The sequence below is a fragment of the Tiliqua scincoides genome, chromosome 2, assembly GCF_035046505.1.
Source record: "Tiliqua scincoides isolate rTilSci1 chromosome 2, rTilSci1.hap2, whole genome shotgun sequence".
In the NCBI taxonomy this organism is placed as follows: domain Eukaryota; kingdom Metazoa; phylum Chordata; class Lepidosauria; order Squamata; family Scincidae; genus Tiliqua; species Tiliqua scincoides.
The window spans coordinates 244,168,781-244,195,943 of record NC_089822.1 but is presented as its reverse complement, the minus strand read 5'-3'; the positions used below and the strand labels follow the sequence as shown (position 1 = coordinate 244,195,943).

The 27,163-nt window shown below is 42.7% G+C and overlaps 1 protein-coding gene and 1 pseudogene across 5 annotated transcripts in view; one reads left to right on the top strand and one right to left on the bottom strand.

Moving 5' to 3' along the window:
- Nucleotides 1–26,107, bottom strand: part of FHIT (fragile histidine triad diadenosine triphosphatase) — a 1,225,929-nt gene extending 1,199,822 nt beyond the window's left edge. For 4 of the 5 annotated variants that reach the window (XM_066616396.1, XM_066616392.1, XM_066616401.1 and 1 more), the window contains exon 1: nt 26,031–26,107. The gene's annotated coding sequence lies outside the window, so the exon portion shown is untranslated. Of the gene's footprint in view, nt 1–26,015 lie in introns of all 5 variants that reach the window. The other variant, XM_066616393.1, reaches the window with a different exon arrangement.
- LOC136642610 (5S ribosomal RNA) lies at nt 5,169–5,288 on the top strand (annotated as a pseudogene).
- Nucleotides 26,108–27,163: the final 1,056 nt, after the last annotated feature.

The window sequence follows — 27,163 nt, the reverse complement described above, 5'->3', positions numbered from 1 at the left end:
AAATGAGGCTACAATAGCATTCTACATTTGAGTATACCATATGTATGTTTCTAAAATCTATGCTTTGACATAAAAGAAATAGCTGGTATCTATCTTCACATCTGCTGGCTGCAAAAAAGTAACACCAGCTTTCACTATGCATCATCCCGCATATCATAACCCACTATTTGACAAAATAAAATATTTTTCCCCTACAAACTACAATTGCAGAGAATTCCCTTGTGCAACAGATAAAAATGACACATAAGGTTTATAAAACAGTACAATGAAAGGCTTCCCAGCCACAGCGGAATATCACAAGACAAAGTACACAGCCACCAAAAAAAAAAAAAAAACCCACTCAGACTATACATATTGGGCTTTGAGGCAAACCTCTCTAAGCAATTAATGCTGACCTCCTCCTCCAAAAAAAAACCCTGGTTGTGGATGCACCATCATTAAGATGCTCATTTTTATGGTGATTTAGAGTCAATCCTAACCAGCTTTCCAGTGCCAATGCAGCCTTGCCAAAGGGCCACAGGCTGCATTCTGCAGTGGGGGGGGGGGGCAGTTATGGTGGTCTCCTCAAGGTAAGGGAACATTTTTTTTCCTTACCATGGACCTGCACTGTGGCTGCACTGGTGCTGGAAAGTTGGTTAGAATTGGGCTGTTCTACTCTGGCTTTGGGGAAATCCTTCATGCAGATGCATAAGAGTAATGCTGGTTCTGGCATAAAGGAGTCCTATTACATTGGCTATTGCCCAGTGTACTTTAGAGCACTGTATTTTATTTATTAAAATACTTGTGTCTTGTTTTTCTACCTACAAAGTGACAGACACACACAGCAGCCAACAACTCACATTTTAAAATATAACAGAAAGAACAAAAGGGCTCCAGTACCAAAATAAAGTTTTAAAAAGAGGAAAGAAGTGTCAAAAGCAGTCAAGCCACAGCCCATTGGAACAGAACTGTTTTTAACACGATGCTGAAAAATCAACAGAGTAGGAACCAAACATGTCCCTTAAGGGAGGGAACCTGGACACCATACCCTCACATACTCACTAGCTACACCACAGCTGACAATGGGATACAAGGCAGCAGTGGCGTAGCTAAGGAAGTGCATGGGGAAGCAGTTGCACCGGGCATCAAGCTTTGGGGGGCAACAAGCTGAGCTGGACACTAGTGACCAAAACTGTGAAAATCTTGGTATGTATGAATTATACCATCATGTTATATATCATTGGAAAGGTAATTTAATGCCGAATGAAATGAAATAAACTGCACTGAAATATCTGTATTCTAACAAAAGTTATGGCCAATTAACAAGAAAATGAAAACACAACTGCCTTGTGGAACAAAAAGTATATTTGCTTAACTCCAAACTGACCTATGAGACTGATTGTTCTGAGTGCCAATGAGATGTTATTATGATACAGCATGGAACCAATAACTTTTTATTTATTTACTTAATTAAATTTGATTTTATCATTCAGGGTGGGCTACAAAATCTTCTTTGACAGATAGTTGCAGATAAATGCCTTAGCTATGCCACTGACAGGGGGGAGGCAGCAGAGCAAGTGGGTGGTGAACTGCTGGGGGGAGGAGGTGGGTTCCTCCCAATTTTCAGTTTTTAAAAAGTCTGGGTGTGATGTCGCTTCCGGTTATGACATCACTTCCAGGGCAACATTTTGAGCTTGGCAACAGGCTACACGATCATTAGCTACGCCACTGCAAGGCAGGGCCCCTATCTAAGAAAAAAATAGGAGTCAGGATCAAGATAGGAGAAGCACTGCCTGCCCAGTGGTTGGATGCTTTTCTTTGTGTCCTTCATAGCTCCCAGATACCCAGGGACAAATCCTAGTCCAGTCCTGTTTGGACTATAGGCAGAATAGCAAGCAGACTGTACCACTGTTTTATATATACAACATACATATCCCATATACATACATATATATCCCCTACATTCCAGCCCACGCTCTTAGGTCATCTGAGGGGGCTCTCCTTCAAGAGCCACCTTAAGCCCAAGTTGGAGAAATGATGGCACGTCTTCTCTGTAGTGGTGCCACTACTGTGGAATTCCCTAACAGGGAACTAAGAACTTCCTCTAAGAATGTTCTGAAAACATTTTTGTTCCATCTTGCATTTAGGTGATATGCTGTTGTCTGTCTCCTGTGTCCCTATAGCAATGCTTTGGTTGTAAATAGTTGCACTCCCCAAACTGCTGTCATCCTTATGATTTGTTTTTAACATTGTTTTATACATTGTATATTTTAGCCTTGAATTGTGTGTGTATGTATATGTGTGTATTTTTGTTGTTGGCATCCTTCAGTCTCGGAAGACTATGGAGTCACGCTCTGAATGGTGGTTCTGGAACAGAGTGTCCTCTCCAGTGCGTGAAGCCTGGGTAAAGTAGGTATGGAGGATAGGCTGTTACCCATGCAGCAAATCCCCCCTCTCCACGTCGCTGAAATGGTCCAATGGAAAGGCAGAGGCCAATATGGTTGGTTCCAGCGGCATTGCAGGAGTTGCCAGAACGTGACTGTGTTCAGCCATGAACTGCCTCAGGGACTCCGGCTCTGGATTTTGCCTCGAGGTTGACTCCTGAAGCCTTTTCCATAACTGGATGTAGCCACAAGGCAGTGGAGGTTTGGGATCAGAGTTTTCCTTCTCTCAGATGAGCTGCCTCCCCAGGCTGACGAGTCCCATCTACCCACTTGTGTGTTTGTGTGTTTGTATACACACAAACAAACACAGTATTGCACAAACTGCTATTTGTGGCAGTGACTGCCATTCTGTATACACTGCCAACAAGTGACTGCCATTAAGTATACATCATACTACTCAGTAGTGAAGATGTTACTGTAAAATATTCTTTCCTAATCAGGCACCTAACTGAACACCATCTATTTTTGGCTCTAGATTAAAAAGTCAAATATTTGAGTGGCCAAAAACATTTATTATTTCCTAAAGCATATTAATATAATTTATTTAAAGACATAAAATGATATAACAACTACATCATAATAATTTAGATGCACCAATAAATGAAAAGGAATCATACCATCTGTACATTTTCTGAATTTCCACATATGGTTCTCACAGTTTCCTTACCTCTGTATATTTAACTAGATAACTGGCAAAGCTATTGATTTTGATCAGTTGTGAGATACAGCTATAACCAAGTGTAGATAAGAATCTAATAATTGAATCCTAGATACTTGGGGGAATACACATGTTCAGGCACGTACAACAAGATTGGTAGGATGTGCAACAAAGAGTTGTCAAATCTGGGCAATTTCAATAAGACTGCTACATGCACTGTTCTCCAATGGTATTGCACCCCCCTTGAAATTATCACTGGGTTACCTGGTCAGAAAGTGCACGACTATCATTTTATTTAATCAGCCTTCTAGATTTTATCTGAAGCTGTAGTGTCACAAAACAGCAAGCGCTGAAATCAATCTCCCTTTAGAGAATCCTCTTTTCACCAAAAGTAACACAATACTGAATTTAATCTTTATCATGAAAACAAAGTACAATTCAACACTTTCTAAAGGATCTGATACCTTTAGAAATGGCCTTTATTTCTCCTTTGGATCATGAAATGCTTGCAAAAATGCGCCAATGAGGTAGAGGAGACGGCACCACTCCATTTTTATTTGGGTTTTGAGTGGGCTGGAAAATGAAGTGCAGCTTCTCAAATCACAAATTAATTCTGCATATCCTCTTAAAAAACAAAAACATTTACTGATATTTCATTACCTGATCTCAACTGACCCTTCTCACTTTTCCGCACATACCTGACTTCTATTCCCATTGCAGATGACATGATTAGTAGCTATCCAATAATGCTATCTATTCCAGAAAAAAATCATGCTGCTTGGCATGATCTTGTACTGTCTGCAAGTCCCCTGGAGGGAACCTGCTCCTTCCCTACAAAGGCTTCTCTACTTAAGAACAGATTAGGTTCCAGGGATCTGTTTGTCTGTTCATCTTTAAGCCCATCATCATCATTATCATAATCATCTTCCAGTTCCTGCTGGAAGCTCAGAAGGCAAACCCAGATGCTGGATTCCATTTGGAAAAAAGGATTGTAGGAGCTACCCATAGAATAATTATTGCAAAAACTCATTTGTACTCTACTGTCGAGCTTTGTAAGCTGCCTTGGGCATTTGCTTCAGCATGGGAAAGGCAGGATATAGATTTCTCAAATAAATCTCTATTATTGGGAACGAACATGTTGCAAAATATAGGGGAGATGTATTTATACAGTATACCTGCAGTTTATAGAGTACAATATAATGTGTGGACTTGCCTTGAAAAACAGGCTAACAGGGGTGATTGAAAAGACTGGGAATGTTCAGGAATGGGCACTCAATGGACATATAGCCAGGCATGTTTGTATCTTGAAAATTCTTGATTTGAATGTTCTTAAGTAGGTGAGCTTCAGTATATCACTAGTCTTTGGCTTGTTTTTTGTTTATGCTATTAAGAAGTGTATGGGATGGAGGTGTTAAAAAGATACATCATAGCTTAACAAAGTGGTTCCCAAACTTTTTAGCACTGGGACCCACTTTTTAAAATGACATTCTACTGGGACACACCTAGCTTTACAAGACAGGCAGCCTAATCCTGAGCTGCCTGGGGCGCCCAGCTTCGGCAGCACCGAAAACTTTCATCCCCTTCTCCCTGGTAGGGGGAAGCAGCCCCACAAGGGGCTACTCACTTCATGAGTAAATGCATTCATGTAGGGCACCAAGCCCTACACGAACAGACACAAATGGACAGCAGAGCTCCACCAGACCCACCTCTCTGCTTCCCCGCTCCCTCCCCCGGCACAACTCCTGCCCGCCCTCTCCCCGCCCCTGACTCCCCTTTACACCTCCTCCCCACCCTCTGCCTGTCTCCCCCCTCCCCGTCACACCTCCTCCTCACCTCTCCCCCCGCCCCCAATTTCCTCTCCACAGCTCAGCTGTCTGTGAGACCACCAAGTAGCAGAGGTTGGGCACCCGGCCAGCGCTAGCCTGGCACTAGCCCAGCGCCGGCCAGCGCTGAGCTAACACAGGCAGTAGCCTGGTGGTAAGCCTCGCAAACGTGCCTTACAGTACGTTTGCGACAGTGCACCCTGGTGGAAAGCCAGAGCACCAAGCTCAGGATTGGGCTCTTAAAAAGATCTAGAAAGAAATAGTGGTGACAGCAACTGTTACCCTGCACATGCCCAATCTCATCTGATCTTGGAAGCTAAGCAGGGTCAGGCCTGGTTAGTACTTGGATTGGAGACCGCCTGGGAATACTGGGTGCTGTAGGCTTATACCATAGTCTTTCGAGACTGAAGGTTGCCAACCAGAAAGAAATAATATTTTTCATTTCTTTACACAGGTACTATTTTTTTTTCTTTCTTTTGGGAGCTGAGCCACTTGCAGAGCCAACCTGCAAACTGCGGGAGCTGAGCTCTTATTGCAGGACAAGGAGCAGCTATCTCATTTTTAAAAATTCATTTATTTATAATACTAAAAGAAAAAGTACAAGAAAAACACCAAAAGAAGAAGGAAAAAGAAAACAAAATATAAGAACATTAAAGCTACATTTAAAAAATGAAAAAACTAAAAATGTAGCATGGGCAAAGTCAAATATTCTAATTACTTACAGCTTTATATCTTAATACTCTAAATTCCCACCCATATATATGAGCAGCTGTCTGATTTCTGAATAGCCTCAGGGCTTGAGGAAATTGGTTTCCATCAACAGTGTTTTCACTGTAGGCCCTGCTCAGTGCTACTCAACCCGCCAAGAAGCACATTGAGACCCACCAGTGGGTCTCAACCCACAGTTTGGGAATCACTGGCGTAACACATACAATTATTATATAATCCCAAAATGTAATTATGATGCATTCAGTTTCCTAATTTCTGTCCTACTGTGTAACACTTCCCCCCAGTTACAGTGTTTTTCAACCTGTAAAATGAGTTCCACTGATGATATTTCACAATATGACAAGTGGTACCTGGCCTCACTGCCATGGTGACCACCTAACACTGCTCTTTGTGGCCTGAACCTGTCAATTCAAGCGGTATAATTGAACAGGTAGAACTTAATTAAAACATTTTTTTAGTTGACAGCAAACATCAAACATTGACTAGCTCTCCCACTCCAATTTGAATGCATCTATGTGTTCGCTTTTTAAAGAGAAAATGGTCCCCACTGAGAAAGCTCCTCAACAAATATTATTTATTATTAAGAATATTCACTGTCGTAGGAACTCACAGAATGGTAGCCGTGTTCGTCCATAGGAATAAAAAAACAACAGTCTGTTGTACACCTAGGAATTTCTTCCAAACTGAAATTAATTTCACTTATGTGCATAAACAGTTTTCAACTCAAGTTAAAAAAAAATGATCTATTAAAGCAAACAATATGTTGAAGCAAGTGATAATAGCACTGCTGTAATACACACTACATTAAACCAACAAAAAATATTTCCTCAAAATATTTCTTTTATGGCCTGAATTTTTAAAATATTGTTCAGCTATCCTTGAACTGCAGAGCCATGAGCCATCAATCTGTTTTTGTATGTTTATCCGTACAGTTTAACTTCGTAATTTTAAAATGCTTTTTAATGGTTTTTATTTATATGTTTATATGGTTGTATTTGTATTTTTTTTAACTGTATAGGAACATAGGAAAGGCAGTATATAAATCTAAATAAATAAATAAATAAAATGTTCATGTGGCAGTCCTGTACTTCTGCTACATACAGAGGCCAACCTTGGTTCCTGATAAACATATTTCTAAGCAGAGAATGCCTTCCAATGGTGAGAGCAACCAAGCCCAGTAATAAGCAACTGCTTTAAAACTTAACACAGACAATGTGCAGCTATTAAAACCCTCTTCATAAAAATACTTGACAAGCTTGACAAGTTGAAACAAGAATCAATACTGACTGTTTGGTCTAGTCACGCATTACAATGCATCATTAAGTTTTACCATGTGGCCACTTCTAGAGGTGCTGCAATGCCAACATAACTTTGGAAATGTATATGTTCAGGGCCTGATATACACATTAAGGTGATAATGATCTACTTAATCACTGCATTCCAAGCAAAGTTTGCAAATAATCCTGATAAGAGTGAAACCAAGGAGCAAATTTACCCAAGAAAGTTTTAGGATGAAAAATTTGCTTAACAAAAAATTATTTTATCCCAGTGATAAAATCCTCCAAAGGTGAACATCCACAAGTGTGCAACTCCTCAAAGTGCCCTGTTCTTATATGCGTCTCATGTGACTCATATTTCTCTTTCTTGGGAGTACTGAATTCCCATCAGTGCTGAACGTCTATGCTGACAAATAAAGAGGAGGAGTGTTTCGGCATCAGGAAAACAGTGGGTTATATCGTCATGGTGCTGATGTGGAATTTCCTACAATACAATAGAATTATTGTATTCTACAATAATAGAATAATTATTATTGTAGGCAGGAGGTCTGGTCTAGAGGGTAGAGCCTCCGTCTGCCTGAAGATAACATCCACAAGGTCGCAGGTTCGAGGCCACCGGCACCGTGCGACCTTGGAGCAGCTGACAAGCTGAAGCCGAGCTATTCCATCTGCTCTGAGCGTGGGAGGATGGAGGCCAGAATGTGAAGCCAGATCGGAATGAAACACCTGAACGTAGTGGTTCTTGAAAGAAAGAGCCTTCTTTCAATTTTAAAAATCCCTATTTAATAAGGGATTTAAATAAGCCTGCCTATGTAAACCGCCTTGAATAAAGTCTTGAATAAAGACCAAGAAAGGCGGTATATAAATACCTGTTGTTGTTAATTATGAAAGATAAGGCCCTTGATCCCTTTGGAGTTCATATGGGATGCTATGCCCTGCTCCATTTACTGAATCACCTTCTGAACTAGAAGTGAACTGCTTTATTATTGTCAGATACATGCAATTCTATGAGTTAGCTGCTTTGTCGAATAATAATTTTCAGCTAGTTAAAGGAAAACAATAACTGTATTAAAATAGAACTTACTGGGATATATTTTGACAGGTGTAAGAGAAGGTAGAACTACGTACTAATGTGTTTTAAATGTTGGTCTAGCACAGTGTTTCTCTACATTTGTCTCCTGCTCCACCACTTCACACAGTCCACCTATTTGAAGTATCACCAGAAGTAACTGGTGATAACATCACTGACAGTTACTTCTGGATTGGGAGGCCAAATGCAACACAACCAACACCAGTAAGAGCCTCAGGGTGAACAGAAGAGATTTTTCAAGTACAGAAAAGCATGCTTTTGAGCCTTCAACTGCTGTTTGTTGTGTTGAGTTCCTGGTCTCACTGCGGGGCGGCAGGGGTCCAAGGGTCCCACAAGTACCACTAGACACCACCTCAAGTACCACTAGTGGCATCCATACCACTGGTTGAGAAACACTGGTCTAGCACCATAAGCTCCTTGGTAGGAATGCCACCCTGAAAGAGCGCAAGTGAAGAAAATAAAATTAGGTGGAACTTATTCACTTCTAGTATGCTCCGAAATGCCCTTTGCAATGTATAATCCTAGCAACCATCCAGATTTATGAGGCAAGAGTTAACCCACCCACCTCTCACATAACTCAGTAGCTGTTTCACTGTGGCTTCATTCAGGCTGCCAAAAGGTAACCCAGGGTCACAACAGGAGGCAGCCAAAAAGAAGAAGCTGAAGACAAACCTCAATCTTTTCTTTTTAAATTGCTGAAGTGGCTATTATTTATTTAGTTTAAACATTTGTATCCCATCTTTCCAGTTTGCACAGAGTGGCTAACAATTTAAAATAGTTACAGTAAATACAGCATAAATTAAAACTCAACCTCAGAATAACTCATCAAGCAGTGAATAAAAAAACAATTCAAAATGATATGATAGTAGATAAAATACACTAAAGCATAAAGGCAAACAGCCCAGTAGCAGCTATAAAAGTAGTGGCAATAAAAGGAACAAAGCAAATAAAACAATAAACACAGCAAACATGGTAAAAAAACAACACAAAAGCCCCACTCTCCTACCCATTCTCAAAAACAAACTAAAACAATAAAGTCTTCAGGGCTTGCCAGAAATTTTCTAGTGAATGGGGACTTTATTAAATTCCTTGGGAAGAATTCCAGAGGTGCAGTGCCACCACTGAAAAGGTTCTTGCTAACACCATTTCCATCTCTGATGGTAGTGGAACTTTCAGTAGGGCTTCTGTCTGATGACTTGCAGGAAAACAGTACATTAAATGATGGAGCAATGTTGACACCAGGTTGCTAGAGTCTCTGGTACAAAGCCCTGCACCAGACTCCCAGGGTGCCTCTCTTCCATCCCCTGTTAGACCACTGATTACTCCTACTGTCAGCCAGTACTGAGGGTCAAGGAGCTGCCTATTCAAGTGGACGCTCTGATGGGTATGGGGCCTCAGCCAGAAACCAACATGGTTGACCCTTGGTACTACCCCAGGAATGGATCCAAAACAACCCACAGGGTCTGGTCTTAAAGAAAGCAAGGCAGCCACATTGCTGAAGCTATGCAGTCAGGGCTGGCCCATCCACAAAACCAAATGAAGGGGTCGCCTCAGGCAGCAGGTGCATGGGGCAGGTCTCTATCTACTTACTTGCCCCCACTGCTGCTCCTTCTCCTTCAACTATCCAGATTGAAAAAAGAAGATGGGGACAGACAGGAAGACTAAAAGTGGAGGGAAGAGGCATGCTGAGCTAGAATATTGAAGAGTGGAAAGAGCAGAGGCTGGCACATCATTGGATAAGGGGGGGCAGCATTTGGCACTCCAGGATCAGGAGATCTTGGGCTGATCCAATAGGCAGGTCTGGGTTAGATGACAGCAGGCAACACCTGTGGGGTACCACCTCCTTTCTTTTCCTTCCACATTGGACACAAGACCAAATAATTTGGAACACTAAGAACCTGGGAGAAATCTGGATTAGAGGAATTTTGAAAGCATCCTGAAACTCAGGCAAAGATCCTTCTAACTGTGTTACGGAGGTTCTCTGTATTTTTATTTACCTCACTGTACAGTTAAGAGTTTTTAGAAGAAAAAGCACCAACTCCCTCCCAGAACTGGAGGGAGGGGGGAATTGATGTAATGAATATACAGAAGAGGATTTAGATGACAGTGGATGACAAACTGAACATGAGTTTGCAGTAACATAAAACAGTAAATCCCTTCATGTACGAGTATATACAAGGTTATCACTTGCAAGACAGCAGGATAATCCTGCCTGAAGAAAAAGGTTACAATAGCTGGGCCAGGTGATTTTCTTTTTTTCCCATCCTATCAGCAGCTAGCAAGATACAATATGCCAATATAACCAGCTAAGACCTTTCTTTGGTAATGTGGAAAGTTCAACTTAAATTAGCAGCCACAAGTGACTAATGCTGCAGTCCCAGGAACACTTACTGTGCAGGAAGTCCCATTGAACTCAGCAAAACTTATTTCAGGTGAACATACAGGTTGCATGGCAGGCCCAAGTCACAGCACTAAAGCAAGCTCCATTTGTAAATGTTTACAGTTCATTGGCTTCACTTAAAGCAGTGTTGTAATATGCAGCATTTATCGACCAACATTAAGATCTACTGAAAAGAGCACTTGGCGAGTTAAGGCCCCCTGCATGTCTATCCTACCTTGAAAACAAGTCCACCAACATTACTAGCCCAACTATTCTGATTAGACAATTGTAAGAGAGAAAATAATGTTAATGTACTTCCATTAGCTCTATGTTGGCCCACACCTGGCCCTTCATAGTGTTTTGCCTTTCCTTTCTTAGCTTCTTCCTGTTAAAGCCTAAGGAAAGTTGTGTATTAGGGTGGATAAAGTGTTTTGCTTCTGTTTATATTATGTTGTGATGAATGCCCTGTTTTTTGCCTGTTTTTCCTTATTGGATATTTCTAACTTCCCAGAAGCTGTGCAAGTTTAGCCGTCTAAAAGTAGCTGGGACATTCCTGAAGCAACCTTTTGTTTGAAATGCCATTATCAGTCAACCATGTGCTTTTGTGTGTTCAGGGTCCTTCTCCCTGTCTGGAGTAGCTATGTTTCCTACTGATTGGAATACTCCTACTGATTGGGCAGCCAAACCTGTCAATCTAGGGAAACAAGTGGGATGGAGTGGCCAGGGGGGTTCCATTCACTTGGGTAACAGTAGGACATAATCAAACCTATGTTACTTAGGTTCAAGCACAGGGATGCTCATGTACGTTTCTGCCAGGTCTGCCATGAAGTCTGATGCTAATTTGCAGAAGACATACCCACTTACTCTCCAGTGACTGCACAAACCAAGATTCTTGGGCAATCCAAGTAAGTAGTAATAGGGGCTATGATCCTAGTTGGATGCATGAGGGAGTTAATTTACTTTGTCACTCCAAGCTGCCCATAATTATGTGTGCTCTGCTCTTGAGTTTCATCCCAGCTTCATCTGCTGGGCACTGCTACTTACTTACAGTTATCTAATTTGGTCAAGCTTTTTCTTTTTATCTACCCAGCCACAATCAGGCATTTTTCATCAGCCTGCTTGAACTTTTCCTATCTCCCACTTTCCCCATTTAATTCCTTTTCTTCCAGATGTTGATTCTTTCCTTGCCCAGACCATACTTGTGGGTTATGCAGTGGGCTGCCACGTCTCATCACTCTTCAGAGGCTACTGTGTCCTGTATTTTTAATAAAAACCCCTGGGGTTCTATACTATTCTGTGAGGGTTTCCCAGACAGCCCCCCTCTTCCTGGTCTCTATAGCCTGGGGTACTGACAGCAGGCAGAACAGCAGGAGTTTCTTCTCCATTCAGCTGCTGGTCCCATAAAAAGGAAACATGGAGAGTAGAAAGGGATGCATGCACGCTAACTACTAAGTGCTATTCTCCTTGGTCAGCTTGCCTTCTCATGGTACAATCCCTGACATAATTCTAGGGTTTTTTTTGTTTTTGTTTTTAAGTATTTGTAAGTAAATATGCCAGTAATTTTTTAAAAGCCTCACTTGTCTCAAGTTACTAGTTATAAGGCCACTATATATATTCCATAGGATGGGGGATATTTGTATTTAAAGTAAAATTAAACAAACAGCATTCGTTTTCTGAGATTAAGATGGTGTTGCATATATTGGACTGGATTCAGTGTTTTCACTCTGCACACAGGAGGAGATTCCATTTATGAAATATAGTGCAAGAAGGGCCTCTGTGTTCCACGAACTGAAGAAGATTGGATAAAATCCAATGTAATCCATTTTCAGTGGTCTGTAGAATGCACAATATAGGTATGATTTCCAGTTGTAGAAACTGCTGAGATTGCTACTAATAATTGCTGTCAGTTCACCCTTGGCAAGGCAAATTTCCTCAATGTTTTCCCATGACAAAAATTGTAAGAAAGGATCATTGCATCTTACCACCACCTTTCTTAACTGCCTAAGGCTGCAACAGTAAGGCACACTTACAAGAAACTAAGTCCCGCTGAGCTCAGTGTGGCTTGCTGCTGAGTAAATATCTTTCCGACTACAGTGCATGTTCCTTATAAGAGCAAATGAATAAAAGTGCATGAAAACGAAACAATGTGCACAGTCCTATCCTTTTCAGATAACAGGTCCGAGTTTTACACTGCAATGCCACGTGTATCTACTCAAAAGTAAGCTCTATTGATTCCAATGGGACTTACTCCCAGGGAATGTGCACAGGATTGCAGTCTTCGTGTTGAGTGCACTTTTAATATTTTTATTTTAAGTAACAGATTAACATTTATCTGGATGCATCATTGGCAGCCTCTGTAACTTGATCTGAAAAAGATTAAAATGAAATTGGGTCTTAGAAAAAAAGTTATTATAGGTTGAAGCCCCTGGACACCTTTTTTCCTCTTAGGAGGGTTCTGAATTTAAGTTTAAAGATAGGAACAAGTGCAAACCAAAACAAACTTGTGCGTAGGCAAATTCATCACAGGAGGCACAAGATGGCTCAATTCTTCAAGCTGAGACAACCAAAATCCACCAAACCATTTTCAACATTTTTCTGATTTTTTTTTAACATTATCTACACTGCCAATAGCCAGTTTAAGTGCTACTTGATGGGAATCTGTGACCTAGGTATTTCTAATTGCTTATATTCATGCTTCATTCATCTCAGGTCCCTTATAAACCACCAAGAGTATCAGCAAGTCAGCTGCAAAAAGCAAGATACAGTTCCATACGTTAACAGAACAGTCATAAATGCGAATATCCCCCAGATAGTACAGAAATCCAGCTCGTGCCTTTAAAGACCATTCTGGGAAGGCCAAGCAGAGGCAGAGAAACATATAGATGAGAGATTCATCTGTTGATGGATGATCATCTCAAAAATTCTATTCAACAAGGACACTCAGGAAAGTAGATAACACATCTCTAATACAGTATACTGAAATATTAGCAAGACTCAATAATTAAGCTATGATGCAAAGCTGAAGCAGAGAAATATAGTAGCATCACATACACATGACATATCACGGGTAGGATTAAGCAGAGGCCCTCCACCTGGAGTCCCAGGTAGGCCATCTGATGTTTCAAGCCACTTTCTGGTTTATTAAAGTTCCTAGGACATGTCCAGGAATGGATTCTGGGTCCCTTTGTATCCTGCCATTGCACAGCTCCAAACAGAGCTGTGCCTGGGGTGGGTGCTTCCCTCCACTCCTCTGGCTACCTGCCAGGTCACCGCAGCTGGCTTCTCTTTCCTTTCCCAGAATCCTTTCTAGTTCCTTTCCTCTCCCCAAGATGAACCTGGATTTCCTTGCCCCTACTTTCCTCCCTCCACTCTTTCTCCTCCTGGGCCTGGGCTTTCCCACATCTTTTCCATTTCATCCTCTCTCTTACCAACTTCCAGAACCTGCCTCCTTTCCATCCTTTGTCCTTCTCTGTCTCTCTTGGCTCCTGATATCCTTTCCATCCTTTTTCTCTTGCTGCAGGGAGCATTTGAAGGACTGGAACCAGCCCCCAACTTTCCCTCACCAGATACTAGTTGGGTTGGCTGACTGCTGAGAGTGGGCATGGCCAGTGACATCACCAGACATTGCTCCTTCATCCAGCTGTTCCACATTCCCACCTGCCAGTTCACTGAGCCTGACCAGGGCTCACAGATGGCTACTAGCATAAAAAACGTTTAAGAAATGATCAAGCAAAAAAATGAAGGAGACACCCATTGATGGCTGACTCGTAGCTATCCCAGTGAGAACCACATTAAATATGTTTATAAAAAGTAGACCTTTGACTATTCAGTATGAAGGCCCATCAACAAGCAACAGCTATCACCATTAAGCCCAGCTTCAGATTCTCTGGTTCGACAGATTGCTGAGCTGTATAAACCGCTGGTCTAATACAGTATAGCAATCCTCCAAAATGCTCAACTCCAACTCCACAGCACAAATGCAGCAACTCCAAAACACAAAAATGTGGAATCAAGAGAGGCATGGCTGAAAGCTATCATAATGTGCAAATACATATAATCAGTAACTATCTAAAATGCTTTCAAAGCATACTTTTCATTTCCTCCATAATATAAATGAAACACTAGCTATGTGACAACATAATTAGCTGTGTCAATAAAGTTAGTGAAACTAGCAAGATTACCTTCCATATTCTGGAAAATAAGAGCTCTTGAGATTTATGCATGTTAATTCTTACACACTACCATAAGAATACAACCCATTTGTCTCTGAATGTCTACATTCAATTAGTTGCACTTGACAGATGTTTGCTCCTTACCCAGTGATTCATTTAGAAATTTGTAACAATTTCTAGGGTCTACAGTTCTCTAGAACTGCTGCCTATTCATTTAGGCCTTGCACAAGATTTAAACCAATTAAAATTACCATTACCATTTTTAAAGAGAGCTGATGAAGTAATTTAATTACATCCCATTACTTCTGAATGTTCATGCAATGCAATATCAGAGTTTAATGTGAAGTAAAAATCATAATATTCCACAGGGTGTTCTCCTGTCTAAGCATCAATGATTATCCATAGGGAAATAATAGATATAGTGGATGAACTGGACCAGGTTCCATTCAGCTGTAATACAAGGGCCTTCTTAAACATTCTATATAGGAAATGCATAAACAACTTTGTATACAGGGGAAAAAATAAAAACAGGAATAGATTTTGATGTGCAGTTATCACTCACGTGTCTATTTCATTGCGTGTACATGCACTGAAGAGACTGAACTGACAAGTTAATTACATTTAGCTTTCATGAGCACTCCAAATCACCCATTCAGAATATTTTTTTAAAAATGGAAAAGGCAGTTTGGATGTTCAATCTCTTTACAGTGCACAGAATGTAACTTTAAAATTAGGAGTACCATTCAGCTGTCATTCAAGAAGATTTAAAGGTGCTCTGAATATCTTAAAATGTGTTGGAGAGAAATATGAAAAGCAGGTTATGAAATCAAGGAAACTAGTATCTGTTGGACATCACAGACATCTTGCCCTAGGGAAAAAAGGGTGAAATACTTAATGCAATTTTTCCATTAAGCATTTCAATGATTCAATTGAAACTTAAGTGGCCAACATCCTACCACATATTCAAGAATGTCTTATTTAAACTGCCAACATCGAATATTTGGAAATGAATTACTAGAAAATCTGCCTGGAGGTAGGACATATTGTTGGCAATTATTCTGCCACCTGAACTTTATAGACGCATGCTTTGGAATATTACATTTCAGATTAATTGTATTGCTCTCTATATAACTAATTGCAACACATCCTAAGTGCATCTTCAAAATGAGTGCTGCATACATCGTCATTAAATGAGTAATTTAACATGTCACACCAAGGTCAGAGTCACTTCTTTTAACCAACTAATTCCTTCGTTCTAAGGAGAGTCCTACACATTTTTCCTAATGGGACTGTTAATTTACAAAGATAAAGAAGCAACTTTGAACTTCAAGGGGAGAAAAAAAACCAGACTTCTTACAGCCTCCTTACTCCTAGCTTTGCCAAAATCTGCTAGCATTGCCGGTCAGTTTTCAGCTGCAACTCTCTTCAGTTTTTCTGCTAATAGTCTCTTGATTTCAACCCCATTCTTCTACAAGAGTATTCAAAGTGGCTTACAAGATGTATAATACAGCACCATTAGATGTAAATATCAGTTGTAAAAATAAAATATCAGATGTAAAGCACCAAGTAAGCAATAAAAAAGTACATACAAATATTTCAAAAAACCCACAACATTACAGCAGATGAAAATAGTAGGACAGTTCTATCCGGTTTTTAACTAGAAGGCGGGGTATAAATTATTAAAACAAATACCCTGATGAATAAGACAATTCCAAAAAGGTCTCCTGAACGGTCATCCCCAACCATCTAATACAGTGACTGGGATAGGCATGCCTCTCCCTGAAAGCTATTCCAGACCTTGGGCACCACCACTGTAAAGGTCCTAGCTCCTATAATCCAAAGTCAGAGGAATCCAAACAATCTCAAAGTGGAACAGAGTCATCTTGGATGCTTGTGGGGGTAGTGGATGGGGAGGAGATTCATGATACTTTCTGGTCCCATTAAAGGCATTAAAGGTCAAAACCAGAACCACAAATTAAGCCCTGAAGAAAACTAGGAACCAGCAAAAATGGAAGCAAAACTATTTGATCAAATGTCCGCAGACGGTTCACTGCATTCCAAACCAAATGAAGCTTCTAGAAGGTCCCATGGATAAGTATATTATAATAATCTAGATGTGAGAAGAGCATGACTTACCACGGTCAGGCCTCTTTTCTTCAGGAAAGGGCACAGCTGGCATACCAATAAATGTGGTATAATAGGCTCCTGGCCACTGCTACCACCTGAGCATCTAGGGACAAAATCAGGCCTAGGAGTATACCAAAACCGCAAACCTGCTGCTTCAGAAAGATTGCAAACCTATCCACAAGTTGAATGGCCCCTCCTACTTGTGGCTTTTCATACTCAACTAGTTCAGTGGTACGTCGAACTCAACTCACCCACAAGTTGGCATTCTGGCCCTTTTCCTAAAATACCATTTAGTGCCTATTTAGTAAAACAGGTACCAGAATGTGAAAGTTAGGGGTGTTTTCTGACCACATCATTCTAATCTAGTTCAATGGAAAAAGTGAGTTTGGTTGGTTTGCCTAACTTGGAAGTTGGTGTTCAGGGTCGTTTATCTAGAATACCATTGAATGAATAGAAGAGTACTAAGAACATACATTTTGTGGATATTTGGGGGCATATTGCAGCATTCTCAACCCAGTCTTTTCTGGTATATGTATCTGGCTTTGAATGGAGGGGAGAAAGAGAATAGTGAGAAGGAGGATGAAGCCGAAAGAGACTAATGACAACTCTGCAGCATGGTTTCAGCATTATTCTATAGCAGGGGTGTCAAACTCATTTCATCCCAGGGGGTTACATTGGATTTATGGCACCTGCTGAGGGCCAAACTCCAAATGTGGCTCCCGGAAGTCACCTGAACACCAGAAGTGACATCACAAGTGACATCACTTCCAATGTTTTGAAAAAGCTGAGGCTTCCCCCTTGCTCTGCTTCCCCATGCTCTGCTACCTCACCTCACCCCATACCCCCTCCTGTTCACCCCCACCAAGCATCCTTGCTCTGCTGGCCTCCCCCTCGCTGCCTCACACCACCCCAGATCCCCTGCAGTTCACCCTCACCAAGCACCCAATAGCCCCCCCCCCAGCCACTGGAGTAAGGGAAAGGAGCGGGCAAAGGCACATTCGCCACTTCTGCTTGCAAAAGTCTGGAGTTTATTTTCTAGTGAAAAAACAACCCTGAACTTTTTGCAAGCATAGGCAGTGAAAGCTACCTCTGTCCACTTGCTCCCACTGCTCTACTGTCTCCCACCTGCAGCATCCCTCTCCTGCCTGCCCACCCGCCAGCCAAGCCCCCTGCTCGGCCCCCAGCCCCAACCTACTTGCCACTGTAGCTGATCCAGGGAGAGTCCAGAGGGGGTTCCAGGGCAACCTACCCCCACTTGCTCCAAATGTAATCGAAGTTCCCCTCTGGTCACACCTGGAGGGAAAATCTGAGAGCCAGGGAAGCCATACGCAGCATTCCCAACCCTCAGATGCCCCCCTCCGGACACAACTGGAGCAAAAGTGAGATCCAGTAAGGCCTTTTGAGGCCTCAAAAATGTCATTCTGAGGGCTGGGGATGCCACGCGCAGCATCTGCAGCTGTCAGAATTCTCCTTCGAACATGACCAGAGCAGAGCACTGGTCAAGGTCAGAGTGAGCAGGAGTGGGGTGGCCCCAGAACTCCCCCAGAGCATGGGGGTTGCCCAAAAAGGTTCCATGGGCTGTATCCAGCCTGCAGGCTGTATGTTTGACACCCCTATTCTATAGTACCCATGGGAGTTTTTTAAAAGCAGTTTGCAGGATGTGGGGCAAGAAGGTGAATAACACTGATAAGTGAGAGTGGTTAACTCTTTCCATGTGGGCTGTTTCTGCAGTCAAAATTACCCTTTCACAAAGCTATTTTCCCACCTATTAAAGTCACTTTATCTTTCCCTGGTCAGATGTGTATCTGCCCCATCCCCTCACCTACATAATCTGCACCTGCTTCCCCATTAAAAAAAATAGTTTGAAAGGGGATATTAAACAGTACTTTAAAATACTGTAGTTGAAGCTATGGCCATTCCTACCACTTAGTGGTTGTCAGTGGCCAATTTAAAAAAAAATTCCCCCTTTTCACAAAACTGACAGGTTGAAGCAAAGATCAATTTAAAGTATCCCCCAAGACCTCTTCCAGACCAAATCCAGGACTCAGTTGCATGCAGATACTCCTTGTGCTCTGCTACCTTGCATGGGAATAGATTGCACTTTTGCCCCAGCAAATCAGAAAATGAGAACCTGGACAGACTGTGCATCTAGGCTTTTATAAATCTATAATGGCACCTCCTCTTTGGGTAACAGTGTTGGGAGAAAACAGAGCTAGGGGACAAACATATATGACAAAAAGATGAGAGATGCTTTGCATTTACAGCCCATTTCTGTGCAGGTCTACAGAGAAATGAGTCCCCCTCCCCCTCAGAGTGTTGAATTAGAGCCTCAGAGTCAGTGTGCCAGTCCTTGAAATAAAATATTCTGGTGCCTGAGGGGAGCCCCTGGAAAACACTGTGTTCATCCAAAATGTATAGCTATTTGCATATGTTTGTGTAGAAGTAGAATGGCATGTTCCATTGCCAGATCAGTGGAGGTTAGAATAGAATAGTCCAGAAGTGGGAAGCTGACAACTTTAAAAAAAAAAAAAGTAGAAGAATGCAACTTACAAATCCTGTTTGAATCCAAACAAATGATCAAATGCATTTAATTTGGTAGCAGAGGATGGTTTAGTGCTGCTGTGTAATACAATAAAGTGAGCAAGTGTCTTCATCATTTTTTTAGCTTGTTTCACGCTGGTCAGTTAGACAGACTCTGCTGCCATCAGCTATGTTTGAACTCTTCCTGGACATAAGAAGTCATAGCAAAGTAGATCAAGATAGGGTGGAAAGTCTCTGCATGGAAATAAAGGGACAGCTGTGTCAACTTCAAAGTATGGTTCTGCTGAGTTGGTGCAAGTACTTGGGAATGGATGGAAGAGAGCCAGGTGGCTTGGAAAGGTCGAATGACATCACTAAAGCACATTAGTCAGCACTTTGATGGTAAAAAGGTTGTTGGCCTACAAGACCAGGGGCTATCCTTATTAGACACGCTAGGACCATAAGCAAGTTTTTAGTGGTAGTGTTTAGAAGATAATTTAAGATTAACAGTTTGGGGGCTTGAATAAAAAAGAAGGACTGGATTTTTCTAGTCTGGTGAATCATATTGAAGTAAGACTTCAATAGGGCTGTTCAGAAATGGAAATAATGAAAGCAGTAATTAAAGCAATTGCCCTCCAAAATAGCTTGTGAAGGAAAGGAAATTGTCAAAAGGAAATTGTACCATAGTCCTGCCAAATTAAGGTGAATTCTAAGGGCTTATTATCACAAGAAGAGTACCACAGAGCTCCACAGTCCCTTAGCTAATGACTCTTGGAGAATTAGGAAGAAACGCTCAAGATTTCTTGTTGGGGGTCATGTATTAGAGCAGAGAGCTCCGAACTACGGTCCACAGGCCAGATCTGGCGCCCATGCTAACCCCTCCCCTGTGTGAATGGAACTTACCATTCCATGGGGGAGCCTGCTATCTTCGTTCCCTATCTTCCCCAAAGTTCACACCAGCCAGCTGCTTCCACATACTGCTGCCCCAGCAGGCTCTGCACCCAGATTTCTAGGCAGAAGCGGCTGGGTGGAGCAAACTTTGGGGGAGATCAGGAACTAAGACAGCAGGCTCCCTGGTGGAATGGTAAGCTCCAGTCACTCTGGGGAGACTTTTTTCACTGTGCAGCTATCTCCAGTGTGGAAACCACTGAATTTGAGACAAAAGATACACAGGACAGGATATAACTCCTTTCTGATGTAAGCACATTCCTTCATTCAGTTTCCATAGAGTGATTTTGTTTGCACACGAACTTGCAAGAACTTTACCCACTGCATAATTAATCTGTGGAACTCTTTGCCACAGGATGTTTTGTTTTTAATATTATTATGCTGTTGCTACTTTTAAATTTTAATATCTTTTGTGGCATATGGGACTTTATGTGTTTTACATGTTACAGATCAATAGTCTCCAGGCTGTGTCCCAAAAAACTCCTCTCCGTCCTGAGCAGCAGTTACCATTCTGCTGTGGTGCTTCATTTTTTTCGAGCTGATTTGGGCACAGGGATGCAGAACATAAGCACTGCTCATGGAAGGGGGGGGGCTTTTTCCAAACCCTGGATCTGGTTCACGGGTTGGGGTTTGGAGAGCCCTGTTATAGATTTGTGTATTGAGAGCCCAGTTATAGATTCTTGCATAATCGGTGATTCCATGTCAAAGAATTCCAAACACCTGCAGCGTATTATCACCAAAAGTTAGCCAAACCACAAGACAGAGGCAGTCAGACGTCCACTTCACAGCCAACATGACCAGTAGTCACTCTCAAAGGTCCTCAAATTGTCACAGCAGTTAGAATTTTTTTCTTCTTCTGACCTCCCACCTCCTAGGACCGCCAGCCCATAGCATAGCCAGCCCATAGCTCCTAGGACCGCCAGCCCAAAATATTGAGCAGACTGCACTACTGGGATTGCTTCATGTGGTTAAAAAAACTAAATTACTATAAAAGCTGCAATTCACAAATGGATCCAGCTCCCTAAGCTGCCATTTCATGCTCCCAAAGCTTTGGCAAGTAAAAGAGAGCTACTGGAAGCCTAACAGCCCAGTCCTAACTCCCCGCACAGCGCTACAACGGCACTAACATGGCATCTGCTGTATCCCATGGGAAACTTTTGGCATATAGAGGCCTCTTCAGAGGAACAGAAAATTTGTTTCCTTTTCCCAATTAATCCCCCAATGACGTCATGGGTCAACCTGTGGTGTAGCTAAGGAGGTGCAAGAGGTAGCAATTGCACTGGGCAACAATTTAGGAGAGTAACAACCTGAGCATGACACTAATGGCCAAAACTGTGAAAACCTTGGTATGTATGAATAATACCATCATGTTATATATCAGGGTTGCCCAAACCCCGGCCCTGGGGCCACTTGTGGCCCTCGAGGCCTCTCAATGCGACCCTCAGGGAACCCCCAGCCTCCAATGAGTCTCTGGCCCACCAGAGATTTGTTGGAGCCCACACTGGCCCGACGCAACTGCTCTGTGTGAGGGCTACTGTTTGACCTCTCGTGTGAGCTGTGGGATGAGGGCTCCCTCCACTGCTTGTTGTTTCACATCTGTGATGCAGGAGCGGCAGCAAAGGAAAGGTCAGCCTTGCTTTGTGCAAGGCCTTTTATAGGCCTTAAGCTATTCCAAGACCTTCATTCATTCATATAAGTTCATCTTTAATATATTCATTTACGTAAACTTTTGTAAATTTATTGAAATTTTAAATGTAAATTAATACTTCCCCCCCGCCTCCAACACAGTGTCAGAGAGAGGATGTGGCCCTCCTGCCAAAAACTTTGGACACCCCTGTTATATATCATTGCAAAGATAATTTAATGCAGAATGCAATGAAACAAACCACATTGGAATATCTGTATTCTATCAAAGGTTACGCCAATTAACCAGAAAATGAAAACAACTTCCTTATGGAACAAAAAGTGGATTTTCTTAACTCAAAACTGACTGATGAGACTGATTGTTCTGAGAGCCAATGAGATGTTATCATGATACAGCATGGAACTAATAATAACCCACTCCCTTCCTGGGCATGATCCCCCCTCCTCCCTTCCTGTCGCTTCCCTGTTTTGCTCACCCCTTCTGTTCCATTCCACCCCCTCCTGACCCCTGCACAATCTTACCATCAGCAGCAGGTGTCCAGGCCTTGCTCACTGGCAATGTCATAAAGCTGTTTATGCCACCAGAACACTTGTTCTGGTGGCATAAACAGCCAATAGGATTGGGTCATAAGTCTGCTCACGCCTTCAGTAAGACACACACACACAAAATCACATAATCATGTAAGGAACACAGTTACTGTTACTCAGGCTGCAAGCTTAAGAGCCCTACTGAACAGTGTGACTTATTTCTGTGTGAACATGAAAGGATTGCACTCTCATTGGTATCTATGGTAGCATGCTCCTATGCTGCTTCAGTTCCCCCCAATGCTGCCTGTGTGTGTGCATGTGCTCCAAAGCCTTTACTTACTAGGAGCATGATCCATGCTGCCTGGTCCACGCTGCTTGTTTGAGATGGAAGAAGTGCCATCTGGGTTCCCAGCATGCACCTCTTCTGCTCATACCAAACAGAAGCAGCGTGAACTAGGTACACTCCTGGAAAATAAGCTAAAAGAAAGACAGTGTGGGCTCCAAATAGCCTGTCCCTGCATAGTGGGAAGCGGTGGTCTGGAGCTCAGTGGTCTTTTGTCACCCACTTCTTCTCCCATCAGTGAATAGAAAAGAAATGTTCCTTACCTCCTTACTGTGCTCTGTCCTATGGGGTTTAAATAAAACATCTCCTTTTAAATTTTAAATTCTATGTGAGCATGGAGCAAGGGGATAAGCATGGAGCAAGAGGGTGCTCATTCCTCATGCAGCATTTAAAATAACATGTTCCCTTTAAACCACAGGCAGAACAGAGCATGGGGAACGACGGGGATGATCTGATTCCTGCTGGCAAGCAAGTGAGAAAGGGATCAATGTGGCTTGCATCCATGGTGAGTTGGACAGAGAGTGCAGGATGAAGAGAAACCTGAATCCTCTGCTCCTTCCACCAGCCTTGGTGTGCATTATGTGACTTCATGGTTAGATTGGCCATGCATGCATACACTGCTAGCAAGTACGAGCTCCATCCCAGAACCACCCCATGTCCACTTAATTCTCTCTTTTCAGCCACTGGTAGTCCCACTTCCAGAGCCATTTTAAACATGCCTACTCAAATGTAAGCCCTAGGAAGAAAGCTTTTTAGGACTACAGCTTTACATGCCTTTGTACATTACTTAGCCAGCACAAATGTCCATGGAGCTTACTCCTTTGCATAGGATTGCTGTCTTAAAAGCCAGCTGGGACAATGAACTGCCATGAGTCGGACACATTAATTCAGACCCTTGCTCTATAAAATTAATTGGATGACTTAAGTGCATCTCTATCCGCTATCCCAACTTACCAGAGCTTTTTTTTTTTTTTTTTTTGTGGTGGTGGTGATATTCCTCAGTATGTTTTCAGTCATAAAAATTTTTTCTAACCCACTCTCCAGAGGTTGCATATTGCATAATTTATAACTGCTAGATTTGCAAAAATACAGATTAAGGGATGGAGAGACTGCTAGAACGGACGCTTTTGTTTACCATACATAGATTTAATTCTCTGCTATTAAGCAAGAGAAACAAATGCAAACACACATAGTAAGCTGTGATGCATGTTTGCAGAGAATCTGTTCCTAATATTCAACAGAGCATGAAAATGTTCTCTTTAAAAGAAGCTGAGTCGGGATCTTGGAAGTAACACAAATTCTTTGTTAGGAGCTGCTGATGTTTCTAGCAGGGCACACACTCTTTTTCAGCTGTTTCCTATTTCAGATCCAAAACTAATAACCTTTATCTCTCAGACTTCAGCAATAACAAATGCTAAATATTATCTGGTACCTACCAATGACACCTCTTCAATGAACCAAGTTTTTGAACAAAGTGCTTTGCCAGCCAAGAGGAATTTGAGGAGGGGTCTGGCACCATGCTGCATGGGAACTGTAGTTTCTCTTTATGGTTCCAGAATTTCTACGGTAAAGACGCTTTAATATACAACACTACAAATCCAAGAAATTATATTTATGCAGAACATGTTTTTGTCATGTCTCCTGACTTTTAGGTCTCACAATTCTCCATCCAGAGAAATTTTAAGTCACATTTAAGTATCAGTGAAGATCTACTGGGTCTAAGTCAGTGTTTTCCAAACTGTGGATCTGGTCCCACCAGTGGGTGGTGAGCTGATTTTTGGTGGGTCAAAAAAAAAATGAATTTTTTTTTAAAGAAAAAAGCTTTGCAAGAATCCTTTTGCAAGAAAGTTTGCAGAAGAAACCTGCAGCAGTGGATATAGAGAGACTGCTTTCCTGACTGGAATGCTAACTTGTGGTATGAGGTAATCTTCACAGCACTAGATTAAAATGTCACATATCCCAATTTTCTCTTGTAATTGGCATGCTGTAGAAACTGTGAACCCAGTTTCAGCCTTTGGTCTGGACTAGAAGCCACTAACTGAACATCTTGCTCTCCAATTCAGCCTTCTAGGTACCCTGGAATGACTATAAGGTTTGGGGGAACAGTCCTTGAACTCCATTTCCAGGAGAGAGTATAGGAAAGGTAATAGGCACCCACACTATATGGAAGGTCTCTAGCAGCCTTGGGAGCACAGGACACTGATTATTAATTATTCTGATTAATAAAAATATTCCTCTCTACATCACTTTTTTGTGTAGTAAAGAATACACTTTCCAATTGCTTGTCTACTGAAGCTATATGGGTCACGATAGATTGGGTCATTTTAAAAAGTGGGTCCCCCTGTGCTAAAAAGTTTGGGAAGCACTGATCCAAGTTAATTTGCAACACCTTTCACTGGTATAAAGTGAATTTAACCCATTTTTGCCCACAGGTGTACACATTTGATCCCTGTTGCACATAAGCAGAAATTGGCTTAAATACAGCTGGCTTTCTTTGAATTGGTACCAGCAGGTTAAGGCTGCAATCCAATCCACACTTACTGGGGAGTAAGCCCCCATTAACTATAATGGGACTTACTTCTGAGTATACGCATAGGATTTCGCTCTAAGGCTGCAAATCCTACCCACACTTACCTGGGAGTAAGCCCCATTGGCTATAATGGGACTTCTGAGTGGACATGCTTAGGATTGGGCTACAAAGCATCAAGTAGCAGCATCCTCTGCACATTTACTCAAGAGTAAACCCCATTAAAGTTAATAAAGCTGTCTTCCAAGTAGTCAATGATCTCAGGATCACAGGCAGCTGTTTGTTGTGTGGAAACCTTTTGTCTGAGACAAAGGTACAGTACAGTACCTGAGACAAAGGTACAGTACAGTAATCCTATCCACACTTACCTGGGAGTAAGCCCCACTGCCTATAATGGGACTTACTTCTGAGTAGACATGCATAGGATTGGGCTCTAAAGCTGCAATTCTCTCCACACTTACCTGGGAGTAAGCCCCATTGACTGGAATGGGACTTACTTCTGAGTAGACTTGCATAGGATTGGGCTTTAAGGCTACACTCCTATCCACACTTTCCCGGGAGTAAGCCCCATTGCCTATAATGGGACTTACTTCTGAGTAGACATGCATAGGATTGGGCTCTGAGGCTGCAATTTTACCCACACTTACTGGCGAGTAAGCCCCACTGACTGTAATGGGACTCACTCCTGAGCAGACACGCCCAGGCTGGGGCTGCAAGGAGACTGGGTGCCCAGCTACGGCACGGGCGGGGCCGTGTTGAGGTGCGACAGTCGAACGTCCCCGGCCTCGGGGGCTCAGCACAACGGCGGCCACTGCGCGCCACGCACCGACGTCCTACTTGCCTCAGAGCCCAGCAGGGGAGGGAGGGGGGAGTTCAGGCGGCGCCCAGCCTCCTCCGTCAGCCCGCTCAGCAGCCTCCACCGCGCGTGCGTGCTTCTGTGCGCGGAGGCCCGGCAGCAGCCTCTCGCGAGACATCCGGGTCGCTCCGCCGCAGCGGCAACAGGTGAGGAAGCGGCGGCGGCGGCGTCGCCATCACCATGGCAACCATGGCAACCAGTGCCGCATCCCTGGACCAGGCGCTATGGCGAGGGCGACACAGCTGAGCCTGCCCGCCCAGGTAGCGCTGCCAAGGCGCCCCTTCGCTCCTCAGGACGCGGAGCGCGTGGTAAGTTGACCAAGACTTACTTAAAGCCCAAGCCTATGCTTGTCTACTCAGAAGTAAGCCCCATTATAGCCAATGGGCCTTACTCCCAGGTAAGTTTGGATAGGATGGCAGCCTCAGAGCCCAATCCTATGCATGTTTACTCAGAAGTAAGCCCCTTTATGGTCAATACAGCTTACTCCCAGGTAAGTGTGGATAGGATTGCAGCCCTATGCTCCAATCCTATCCACACTTTCCTGGCAGTAAGCCCCATTAACTATAATGGGACTTACTTCTGAGCAGACACGGATAGGCTTGGGCTCCCACAGCACAAGCCCTTGCATGTCTACTTGGAAGTAAGTCCCATTGGGTTTCATGGGCCTTACTCCCAGGTCAGGGTGCATAGGATTTCAGCCTCAGGTGTGTGGGGGGAGGGGAAGAGGCATCAGGTGAGGTATCTTCTTGTGTGTGATACATGATTTTAATTATATTAGATTTTTTTGATACAAACATGGGGGGACATGATTGAGACATACACAATCATGCAGGGGGTGGACAGGGGGATGTTCTTCTCCCACCCACACAACACCAGAACCAGGGGACATCCACTAAAATTGAGTGGAGAGAGAGAGAGAGAGTTAGGACTGACAAAAAAAATATTTCTTTACCCAGCTTGTCATTAGTATGTGGAACTCCTTGCTACAGGATGTGGTGATGTCATCTGAACTAGACGCAGTTAAAAGGGGACTGGACAAATTTCTAAAGGAAAAGTCCATTATGGGCTACAAGCTGTGATGGGCATTTGCAACCTCCTGATTTTAGAAGTGGGTAATC